General features: G+C 35.9%; 1 protein-coding gene across 1 annotated transcript in view; it reads right to left on the reverse strand.

The window, feature by feature from the left end:
• TMEM232 (transmembrane protein 232) overlaps positions 1-12,574 on the reverse strand; it is a 160,405-nt gene that overhangs the window by 40,825 nt on the left and 107,006 nt on the right. The gene's annotated exons all lie outside the window — the stretch shown is intronic.

A 12,574-nucleotide genomic window follows, 5' to 3' on the forward strand; every position in this document is an offset into this window, starting at 1 on the left:
TGCAGCTTGCTCAGCTCAGAGCATAGGAACACTGAGTAATTTCCATATCTGACTACTGGAAACCCCACTGGGCAAGGCTTGGGTTAGGAGAAAAAATGCCTTGTCCTTGCGCTTACTTAAGCATATTCTTTCCCAAATATATTTTATCCTCCCAAAAAGAAATGATATTTTTCTTTTTTATATCTTCCAGCCAAGTTACCCCTATCATGGGTTTATCACTTTATCGAACTCCTTAAAATATTTGGCCAAGTGATAATAAAACTCTGAAATACAGGAATGAAATTATAGCTCTTTGAGCCAAAAGTGGAAGAATTTATAGTAATTCTACTCACTGGACCTATCCTGGATCGCATGTAATATCAGTGATTTTTTAGCATCCAGATGTAGAGATTTTCACTGTTTTCACAACACTGGAATTATTAATAGAGTAGTCCATGAACTTAAGTAAGAGAAGGGAAGGGGAGCTTGTCAACTCTATTGTGGCTTTTGTGTTTGGTTCATGTGATACGCACGCCTCTCCTTGCTTCACACCAGCATGCTTCACGTGGGAGTCGTCCTCTGGCCAGCTGTGCTTGGAATTCTGTGTGCCAGAAAGCGCTTTGTGATGACTGAGGGTGTAATGATGAGAGATGTCTCCACTCCCATGGCGACATACCTCCACCACGTTAACTACCACTCCTATGGTGTGCCAACAGGCTGATAATGAATAGGACATGTTTTCAGACTGGGAAATCCAACCCACACTTGACTAAAATGCCTCAGAGGCCAAAATACAGAATACTGAGAGAGAGGTTCTGGCTCAGCTTCATAGGTTCTCAGTTGGGGTGAAGGGCCCCACCTGAGCCCCTGGGTGTCTTCATCTCTTAGCAGGCTTGCCTCTCCCAGCCAGATATGGTTCTTTTAGAGAAGTTGTGTGCCCAGTGGAGTCCACCATTTATTGTCCTTCTTCTTGTACTTTTGTCTATAGACAGAAGCTGAACATTTGTCCATAATAATAAGACCCATAAGTATCTGGGAATTTGTTGGTTTGAATATGTCTGATTTTTTTTTTAATGCATGGCCTTTAAGAGAGACTTTCGAAAATCACTCCAGTCTGCTATGCATGCTATTTCTAGCCAAAGAAGGAAAGAAGCTGTGGAAATTATTATATGTGACATTAAAAATTTTTTCAAAATATTAGGGGGGTGCAAACGTTTTGGTCATGTATGTTGTTTTTGTATCATTTGGGTCAAAATTATGTGTGCTCATCACCCACATAGTGTGCATTATACCCATGGGGTGTGAATTTACCCATTCTTCCCTCCCTCTCCCAGGGTTATTTCCATATGTGCACATAAGTGTTGATCAATTAGTAGTTCCAATGTGATGGTAAGTACATGTGGTGTTGTGATACTTAGAAGAATGGTCTCCAGTTCCATCCAGTTGTTACGAACAGTGTTAGTTCACTTTTTTTAAGGCTGAATTATACTCCTGGGTATACATACACTGCATTTTATTAATCCACTCATGTATATGTGAGCCCTTGGATTGCATCTTTGAAATTGAGAATTGTACTACAACAAACATTCACATGCACACGTCTTTTTGATAACATTACTTTTGTTTCTTTGGCTAAATACCCATAGTGGGATTTCTGGATTGAACGGTAGGTCTCTTTTAGTTCTTTGAGGTATGTCCATACTACTTTCCACAGAGTTTGTATGGTCTGCAGCCCTACTGACAATGCGTGAGGTTCCTGTGTCTCTACAGCCATGCCAGCATCTGTTGTTTGGGGACTTTTTGATACAAGCTATTCTTATTGGAGTTAAGTGTTATCACATAGACATTTGATTTGCATTCCCCTGATTATCAGAGGTGTTGAGATTTTTTTCTATGATTTAATATCACAAGCTCTCCCTGATTGATATTAGTACATGAAGAGATAAGCGATCCACTAGCCTGCTGGGCTTAAGGTTTCTGTGTGACAATGTTGGTTCACATTGTCGGTTTAGTAAAGTTTCAATCTTTAGAGAGTCTTTTACCTTTAAATGGCCATATACAGTAAAAATAAATAAATAAATAAAATAAAGGGAGGCTCTTGACATTAGCTCTGGTTCAATAAGACTCAGGTTAGTGAGCTATAGTGAACAGGCAAGAATTTAGTGACATATCACTTCAGATATGATGGATGCCCAGCAATTACTGATCTCCTATTACACTGACAGACTTGGCATTGAAAGTGGAAGCTGTTCAGAATGATAAATGGATGTGACAATTTATTAAAAGATAGAAGGCATGATTAGTGTTGGATGTAGATGCACCCTTTGAAAAAGAAGGGTAAAAGAAAGTAAAAGAAAACGAGGTAAAAAGGGAATTTTGAATATTTAAAATTAAAAATTTGAGACAAAAGACATAGCTATAGCATATACATTAGCTTTATAAAAAATGGACACATTCCATAAATTGAGCTGAAATATAACTTGGGGAAGTTATAACTTGGGGAAGCTGAAATATAACTTGAAGAAGACATGTGTGAAAAAGAAGGGTCACACGATTTTCATGCATTCATGACACGGTCTCCCACAGTCTTCCTCACATCCTCCTTCTGGTCATCGGTATTCCTCTGTGGGGTCCATATTATAAAGCACTTGAGGCCCATTTAGAGGACCCTTTGAACTGCTCTAAGACCTCTTTTTTCATTGAAGTCCATGGTGTGAACATTTTTGCACGAAGTCTAGTTCACCTGTTTACACTGAGTTTCCCTTCTTAAAGTTTTTTAAAGGACTAGTTAGTAAAATTTTACAAAGATCTATATGCCTATGAAGTATCAATAAAGGCCATTAAATTTTGCCTTCATGAATTTTTGGTATTTTGATAAATACAAACATTTCAACAGAGAATAGAAATCTATTTCTGCTGTGTGTACATAAATACACAGTATATTATATTATACAGTATATTAAAATATACAGTGTATTATATTACCACCCTTCTCTACTAATGGATCTTGTCTACAAACTTGAAAAGCTTCATCCAATGGTTTGGCACCTAATGCTTTAATCATTTTGTTTTTTAAGATTTTTCATTAGGCTGATATTCTAAGTTCCTTGGAATTATATTTCATATATGAATGACTCCTTTCTGTCACGTGCATTCAGTGAGTAGAATATGCTACTCAGAGATATTGAAAGAGGAAGATTCTACCATCATCTGGCTAGATTATATGGAAAATATACTGTATCTGTTCTTAAAATAAATATCCCTATACACGATTTTTAAAGCAATAACATATCAAAATAGGTTACACAGTCTTCCATGAAGGGTTTCTTAAGCTTTTATAAATCCTCCGGGATACTCTTGTACCTCTTTGGCTATTCTTAAGATTGGTTTGAAGCTTACTTTCGTATATTCTCCTTTATTCTATATACTGAGTGGAGGAATTCCTCAAACCCCCACCCTAGGCCTGCTGCTCATCTCACTCTATGCTCTTTTCCCAGCCATTGCTGCTTGTGCCCATAACTTGAATCACCGCCTTCATCTAATGAATCACAGCCGCGTCTTCCTCCTGGAACTGAAGAGTTGTGAAACTCACAGCCTATCTGACATCTCCACCGAAAAGAACTCAAAAGCACGACCTCAAATTCAACATTTGTCCAAAACCAAACCCACAGTCTTTCCCCATCCCCAGCCACACCGTGTCCTTGTCCCTCATTCTCTGTCTTAGTGAATGGCTCCACAGGGACCATCTTTGACATTTTTACCCCCTCACCTCCTGTCCACCTCTCAGAGCCTATTGCTTTTTCTTCAAAATATTATGCAAATCCATCTGCCTCTTTTCCATTTATGTTGCCATCACTCTCGTGCATATTAGATTGAATAGCATCCTACATGTAAATGGCAATAGTAAAAATGACAATATATTAATAAAAATACTAATAAAATAAAAATAGTAATGTGATTACTATTTCATTTATATCAATACATTCATTATGTTTTTCTTATATGTCATATTACACTATGTTTATTAATATAATAATGATAAACTGTACTTACTTTGTACAGGGTACTTTCAGTTGACATAATTAATTCCTTATAGCACCCAATAACCAAGGTGTAATCATTACCCAATTTTATAGACAAAGGCATTTAAGTTTAGAGAAGTTAACTTGCCCAAGTACTCACTTGGACACAGTACTTCACACCTCTGTTCATGCATAACCTCAAACATATACACAGACATTACCTCCTACTCCCCATTCTACCACATAGAACACACTCCATGACCTTTCTGTTTTCTAAGACAAAGTTGAACATCTGATGCTTGTTCCCTGCCCACCAGAGACTCCTCCGTCTGTGGTTGCATTGAGCCAACTTGGCACACTGCACCTCTTCCCCAAGCCCCTTCCTAATTACATGGCTTCCTACACTATGTTCCTCTCCCTCAAGACACTTACCCTATTTATAGTACCATGTAGCTCTCCATCACGCTCATCATTATAGAGATTTAACACATAGTATGTGTGATTTTACATGTAGATGTATGATTTTAATTAAATCTGTCTCCTATACTTGATTGTAAATTCTACTTGGAAGGAACTATAACTACTTTTATTATTTTATATGAGACATTTTCTTTCACAGTATCTGACCTATATTGTGCATTCAATAAATAATCATTAAACAAATTAACATATGAAAAATTAGGAAACTATTTGAATGCTAAGTCCCAAATAACTTTTGGTGGACAACCAATATGCTAGATAAATGAGTATTGTTCTGGACAAGAACTGATCAATCACACTACTGGGCATGGTTCATTTTTCTTTATTTTCCGAGTGCCTCCTACAAAGCCTTCACACAAAGGTGTTCAATTAATGCCGTGAGACTTCTTCTAGGAGGCCTGTTTCCTGCTCACTATTTGAATCCCTAACAATTGACCACCATGGGAAGGCCATGTTAGCTGGTAGCAACATTTGCCCTGATAGGTGGATAAATAATGTGAAAGCACCTGCCCTGGATCCTGAGGTTTTCAGAGAGCTCATATGCCTGATCAAGTGTCTGGCCTACTGGGATATTTAGAAATGGGGAGAGATGAAGCCCTTAAACTCACTGACTTCCCATTTTCTGAAAGCCTAGAAAGTGGCAAGGTTATAATAATTTTATTAATGTCATATCCAAGTTTACATTCTAATTAAGCAGTTAATACATGTTTGTCACACTATAAAAATATTTTATCATAGACTGAACATTGTACTTTTCTTTGAAAGAGCAAAAAGCATATGAAAAATGAAACAAAAACATGTAGATTTTATTTTATGTTTTCTGTTGTATAACTTTTTACTTTGTCTTTCATTAGGGCTGTCATTTTGATTCTAGGTTTTTTTTGTATTTGAAATATAGAATTTTTTTCTGTATCAACAAGATAATTTTAATGCCTGTGTCATTTTTAAGATTGTACATCACATCATGTTGCTGTGAATGGAGAACTCCTAGAATTGCAGACTGAATTGAAGCCAGACACCTGTTTTATGAGTACAAAGTTGCTGCAGTGAAAGTCAGCATCTAAAACTACCCCATGGATGACACCTGGAATTCCTGCTCAAAGGCTCTATTTCAGCTATGGAAAGGTAGGAAAAAATAGGAGATGTAACATATAGATGTGTATGGAGCCAACTCCAAGGCACGTCTGAAGCTAAACTCTGAGTCACGTATTGGAAATGGATATGAAGCATCGTTCTATTTCTGGCTATTGGAATTCTATCTCTGAGCTTCCAATAGCACCTTAATATCAGCAAACACAAGGATGAGCAAGTGGAATCACATTAAACTAAAAAACTTCTGCACAGCCAAGGAAACAATCAACAGAGTGAAGAGACAATCTATGAAATGGGAGAAAATAATTGTAAGCACCATTTACAATAAGGGAGCTAATATCCAAAGTATATAAGGAATGCATACAACAAACTCAATAGCAAAACAAATAAATAATGCTCCCCCCCAAAAAAAAAACCCTAATTCAACCAGAGATTTGTAGGGCCTAAAAAAAAAAAAAAAAAGTCTCCTAATCCAAATTAAGTTCTGAATATTAAGAAGCAGAAATTAGAAAAACAATAAAACTATGTTTTCTTATGGTTTGAAGATAAGTTGAAAAATTGTTTGAGGTTTTGAAATCAAATGAAGTATACATCAGTGGGAAAACAAAACAAACAAACAAAAAAAAAACAGCACAATGTACTCAAGAGTCAGATGCTTTTGTTTAAATTCAAACTCCTGAATGTAATTGTTAAGAATCCTTGGCCCAATTACTTCACCTCTCTAAGAGTCATCTACAAGTGAATACGGTAATCTTGTCTATATCTAAGGGTGAAGTTTACCATAGTTAAGACACACCTAGGATTGTGAACAGAACTGTTCATCTTGAATCACTTAACAACTTGCTGGCTACAACAGAAGGGTAAAGTCCTCCCATTTCGTGATGTTTCTCCTCCTAAACCCAACTTCCCAATGCTTCCTTATGTAAGCGTTAAGAACACTTCTCAAGGGCTTTTGGCTTTGGGGCAGCTATTCAGCTGATATGTAGTCTCAGATGGCTTGGTAACTCAGCCCAAAATATTTTTCTCCACCAAGGAGATTTTTATACTTGTAACAAGAGGCAGGGTTTCTTTTCTTAAAATACAAACCCAGTGAATATCTGATTAGTTGCTCTACACCAGCACCTCTATCAATGAGGTGAAGAGAAATAGGGACCCCGAGCTTCTTTTGCTATTGGCCTCTCCATCTAATAAAGTCTACTCTTTAACCAATCTCACAAGACATTACGGTACTGCCTTTCCCAGCTTGGCGGCGTTCAGTAAAGCTTACACCTACTCCTGCTTCTCCCACTTTGGAGCTGGCTCCCTTTATCAGGGACTCTGCAGAGGAAGAGCACTGGCTTGGGGCACCTGAAAATCTCCTGCCTGAGTGACACAGACGTTCTCATTCCGTTCTTACCTGTACCACCTGGGCTCTCTTCCAGGTGCTACTGATGAAGAAAGTTTTCTAAAATAAAGTTTTCAGCAAATTAAGCAAGATTATAGATGAAGTTTTAAATTAATGGTCTCCTTTTTTCTCCCCTGGAAGTAAAGTCTTGCTCAGTTGCCTGGGTAGAGTGCAGTGGCATCACCGTAGCTCACTGAAACTTCAAATCTGCACTCAAGCGATCTTCTTGCCTCAGCCTCCTGAGTAGCTGGGACTATAGGTGCCTGCCAGCACATCCTACTAATTTTTTCAATTTTTCATAAAGATGGAGTCTTGCTCTTCCTCAGCTTGGTCTCCAACTCATTAGCTCAAGCAATTTACCCACCTCAGCCTCCCAGACTGCTCGGATTACAGGTGTGAGTGACACGCCAGATAGATTTTCTCCTATTCTTTATACACATGCAAGCAAGTAATTGTTTGTTAGATTTTCTTGAGATCCACAGCATGAGTTTAGAAAATACATCACAATAAACCTCAGAAGCAAAAAGTGTCAACGTAGTAACTGGTTTGTTAAAATTTGATCTTCATAGTTCTCAATTCTTAGCCTTAGGCTTAATAAAAGACAAAATTCTTTCTTTCAAGGTCTATAAGCTAAAGGACAAGGAAAAATATTTGGAAAAAATTATAGGTCATGATATGCAGCAGTTGCTTCAATGAGGAGGTTCCTATCTTCTCCTTACTAGTAAATTTTCACATCTTTTATAGGATTCCTTATAGTTTGGCCTTTTTGCTGTATTTCACATTCCTTCACAAAATGGAGATTTCTAGGCATACTAGATGGGGAACTGGTAATGTGACACTATGAACAAGGAGCCCATAGCTGGTGAAAGAGAGCAACCTCACTGTGGGATGTGAGTTGAGTCTTTGTACTTAGACATACACAGACTGATGTTCATTAGATCCATTGATTCTGGTTTGTGGACCTACACGTAGCTGGAGGGGATGGACCAAGAAAAGGAACAAGCTCTAGAAGACCTGATGAGATGGAGAATCAGCAAATGGAAGACACGTAACGTCCTGCAGTTAATGTTCAGTCAATCAGAGACAGTTTTTCAAAGCACAGCTTAGATTTACATTTGCTTTTCAGCAACTCATAAAAGAGCAGGTATAATCCCCTCCACTAAGACTGCAGAGACTTAGGTCAAGCTAAACCTGACCTAGCCTTTGTCAGAATGTCATCAAGCTGGAGCACCCTTCCACTCATTCGTTTTACCCAGAGATTAGCCTGTCCCTAATTAAAGGGGGCAGTGTGCATGACCCTGGGGGTAGTGTTCACACAGGCTGCAGGGTGAGTGGAGCAGTGTGAATGCTGCCTGGGGAGCCTCAGCTGTGGCTCTGATTCAGAGAAGAGACACTCTATTCAATTGTGAGGTCCTATAATGAATTGCAAACAAAAACAAACAAACAAACAAAAAAGGCTACACAGATAACATTTGTTCAAAGGCCAGTAAAGAATATTTGTGATTTACATAATGAATTGTAGCGTCTAATCCCTCAAAAGCTATAGAACTCTTGGGGTCTTAACGCCACCCTGCTTCTTTTCTCTTATTCTTCTCTGACTTTTCATATTCTCCTTTCCTGCTCCCGATTTCCTCTTTACTATGTCTCTTTACTTATTTATATCTTCCTCCCTTTCTGGTTGTTCTTTCATCTTTTTTCTTGCCTATAGCTTTTATTTTTCCATTTTGCTTCTTTTTTTATGGATACGCAATGTCTACTTTTCATCTTTTTGTCTTTTCTGTGTCCAGCTGCCTTTCATCTCCGCCTGCCTTTTTGCCATCCATCCTTTCCCCTGCTATTTCTTAATCTCCTTTTATCAATATCCAGTTTCTTGATATTATTTCTCTAACTGCCCATGCCATAAAACCAAATTATGCTTGTTTAATGTATGTGTCTTCAGGTGGGTTATTCTTCCATGTCTGTGGTCCTTCAAAAGACACAAAATACATTTGAGGATTCTGAAGTAAATCTCATTACTCATGGCATTGAGAGTTGGCATTTGCATTTTACCTTGATTATGTCACAATTTTACAAAAATGTACAACATGTGGAGAAGAATTTTTAATATTTATTTCTGCACATGAGACTACTAAAGCTCAGACAATGTGATACTTAATCCAAAACTACGTATTTTTCTCATTGATTTCAGAATTCTTGATAAAAATGCTCCAAGCTATGTCTAAACTCTTCTCAAGCATTTTTCTCTTGACTATTTGCGTACACAAAGGAAAGCCTGACTACTGGCTTTGCTACACTCAATTATTACAGCTGCAGTAAAGTGTGCCATCTGGCAGAAACACTCCCATGATTTTGGAGCTTAAATAATGAATTAGACAAATGCCAAGGAAGAAAATTTCCCAAATGACTTAGCATCTTCTTCAAGAAATTAGAGAATGAACCACAAAATAGATCAGAGGAAAGAAGTAGCAAGGTCATATAGATAATAACAAAATCATTGGCATTAGAATCCAAAAGCTGGTTCAGTGAAAAAATAACATAAAATAGATATAACACTAGCTAAACTAATTAAGAAGATTAAAAGGGCTAAATTCAAATATGCAAAACAATAATTGGTTAAATAAGCAGAGAAAAAGAAAGAAGTACAGGAATCAAAACAGACTATTTTTTTCAAGTATCGCCAAATAAATTCTGAAAAATAGGATGAAATAAACACCATGCAAAGAAAATATAATTTGCTGAAATTCATTTAAGAAGAAAGAAAAAGATCTAACGAGAACATATCAAGTTGATATTCCAGATATTTTTAAAGAAGAGGCTTTAAACAATGAGAACTGAAACTGGTTATACATGTATGTGCCTTGGGCTGAATATCAGCTTTCCCAATGGCTATAGAAAACAGAGACATTTGGGTAGGGCTTACTGGGAAGACCTAGTCTATATTCTACCTAGTATCAGCTGAGCTCATTCACGCAGCTGCCTTCAATTGGCAGCTGGAGTGGGCTACAAGATCCAAGTTGGCCTCCTGGTATGTCTAAGTCCTTGTTGTGAGCTGCCAGGTGGAGTATTGATTCTTTTCCACATGGCCTTTCTGTTCATATGATCTCTTATCTCCCAAGCCTTCTCTCTTCCACGGGAAACACTGATGACTAGTGACCTTGAGCATTTTTTGGTATACCTATCGTCAAGTTTTTGTCTTCTTGGGAAAAATGTCTATTTAGTTTTCAGTCTGTTTTTTAGTAAAGTGTAATAGAGTTTTTACTTTTTTAAATTTTTTCTGTTGAATTGTAGGAGTTCCTTGTACATTTTGCAGAGTAGGCTTTTATCATATATGTGGTTTGCAAATACACGCTCCCATTCTGTAAGATGCCTTTTCACTTTGTTGATTGTTTCCCTTGCCTTGCAGAAGATTTTTCAATTGGAGTCATCTCATTTGTTTATTTTGTTTCTTGTGCTTTTGGTGTCATATCCAAGAAATTATTTCAAAGATCAATGTCAAAAAGATTTCCTCCTATGTTTTCTTCAAGGACTTTTATAGTTTGATGTTTTATGTTTAACTCTTTATTTCATTTTAAGTTGTTTTGGGGTATGGTATAAGGATCCAATTTCATTCTTTTGCATGTGATATCCAGTTTTCCCAGCATCATTTATTGATAAGACTATCTTTTCTCCATTGTATATTCAATACCCCTGTCAAATGTCATTTGCACATATGTGCATAGATTTGTTTCTGGACTCTCTACCCTGTTCCATTAGTCTAAACATCTATATTCATACCAATACCATACCTTTTTAGTTGTTCTATCTTTGTAATGTATTTTGAAATTTAAAAAATGCAATGCCTCCAGTTTTGTTCTTTCTCAAGATTGATTTGACTATTTCTGACCTTTTATGGTTCCATGTGATTATAGAATTGTTATTTCTAATTCTTTAAAAATGCCATGGGGGGGTTTTATTGCATTGAATCTGTGAATCACTGGGTAATATGGACATTTTAGCAATATTAAGTCTTCTAATGTATGAATAAAAGATGTCTTTAATTTGTTCCTGATTCTTTAATTTCTTTCTACAATGTTTTCTTTGGGGAGGGCACAATGTATTGGTTTTATATACAATTTGAAATGTTTGCATCAAACTGGTGAACATAGACTTCAAAATATAGAAGTCTCACATCATTATTTAAGTTCATTCTTAAGTATTTTATTCTTCCTGACACTGTTATAAATGTGACTTGTTTTCCTAAATTGTCTTTCACATAATTCATTATTGGTGTATATAAATGGAAATGATTGTGTTCATTGGTTTTGTATCCTGAGACTTTAATGAATTCATATACACATTTTAATAAAGGAAAAAAACATATTAAATTTATAATACTCAAGTCACATTTGCCTTCTGCAATTACAAGAGATGGTCAATGTGACCTGTCTTCATTGTATTAATCTTTTGTTTGGGGTATCCATTAGGTCACCAGGGGAGCTTAGTGATTTTGAACTGAGAATTATATATTCACCCACATTACTGTCATTTGTAAAGGAAAATATAATATACTGAAAATATTTAGGGATAATTTGAAAAATCTAATACTACTTCAGTTGAGTGAAAATTAAAAATAAATACTTAAAAACATGTATGTCCAGTAATGAGAAAAAAACTTACAGTTAAATCCATATTTTCAGATACATTATCATCAATTACATAGACCAACTAAGTTTATTCACTAGATTAAGTTTCTCTAAGCCAGGAACCAAAGACTCCTAGATTAGAATGTAATAAACACAAAGGTAAAACCAATAAAATGCAGTTTATAAGACATGGACAAGATACAGCAGGTGCAATCAACAAAAAGAAATTAGAAATGGCAAAATCAAAATTAAAGTATAATTTAACTAGCAATCATAGTCTACCAAGAATTAACTGTTCAAAGCAGCATGCAAACATATCAAAAAATGAATTGTTAAAAATTGAAAAAAGACTTCATTGTGCATTTCTCAAAATTAATAGGAAAATACATAGTACAAATACTCTGTACATGACTTTGGTTAAAAGGTAACCCAAGTTGATTTCTGGCTTGATTAAAGCTTAACTAAAGATTTAATAATGCAAAACAGGGCTCATGTTATACATAAGCAGAGTGATTTTTCACCTATTTATTAATCTGTCAGAAAGGTGACAGTGTGAAAAATATCTAAGTATATTAAAATGGTAACAGAGATCCTAGGAATCAGAAATTAATATTGAAGAAATGGCAGATAAATTTGAAAATTATTCACTTAAATAGATCTTTCCTAAAGCTAAGTGGTCCTAAAGTCCTTAGAAGTAACTATAAAGACATTTATCGAGTATTGAAGCATAACATTTAATTATCACTTATTGATGCTTACTTACCATGTTCAAGATTCTAAGTTTGATACATTAAATACACATTAAATTTGGATGTATATTTGTATGTATGCACACATAAAATGAAAAAGTCTTACATTTTCTAATATTGAATGATATAACTTATTCTAATTCAGCATACTTAAAACACAAAAATTACATTAATATTGGTAAATATTATAAAATAATAACTATGTGAAACAAGAGAAATTAATTTCTCAGAAGGGAGCAACTTATT

This window comes from Nycticebus coucang, chromosome 17 (assembly GCF_027406575.1).
Source record: "Nycticebus coucang isolate mNycCou1 chromosome 17, mNycCou1.pri, whole genome shotgun sequence".
Classification (NCBI taxonomy): domain Eukaryota; kingdom Metazoa; phylum Chordata; class Mammalia; order Primates; family Lorisidae; genus Nycticebus; species Nycticebus coucang.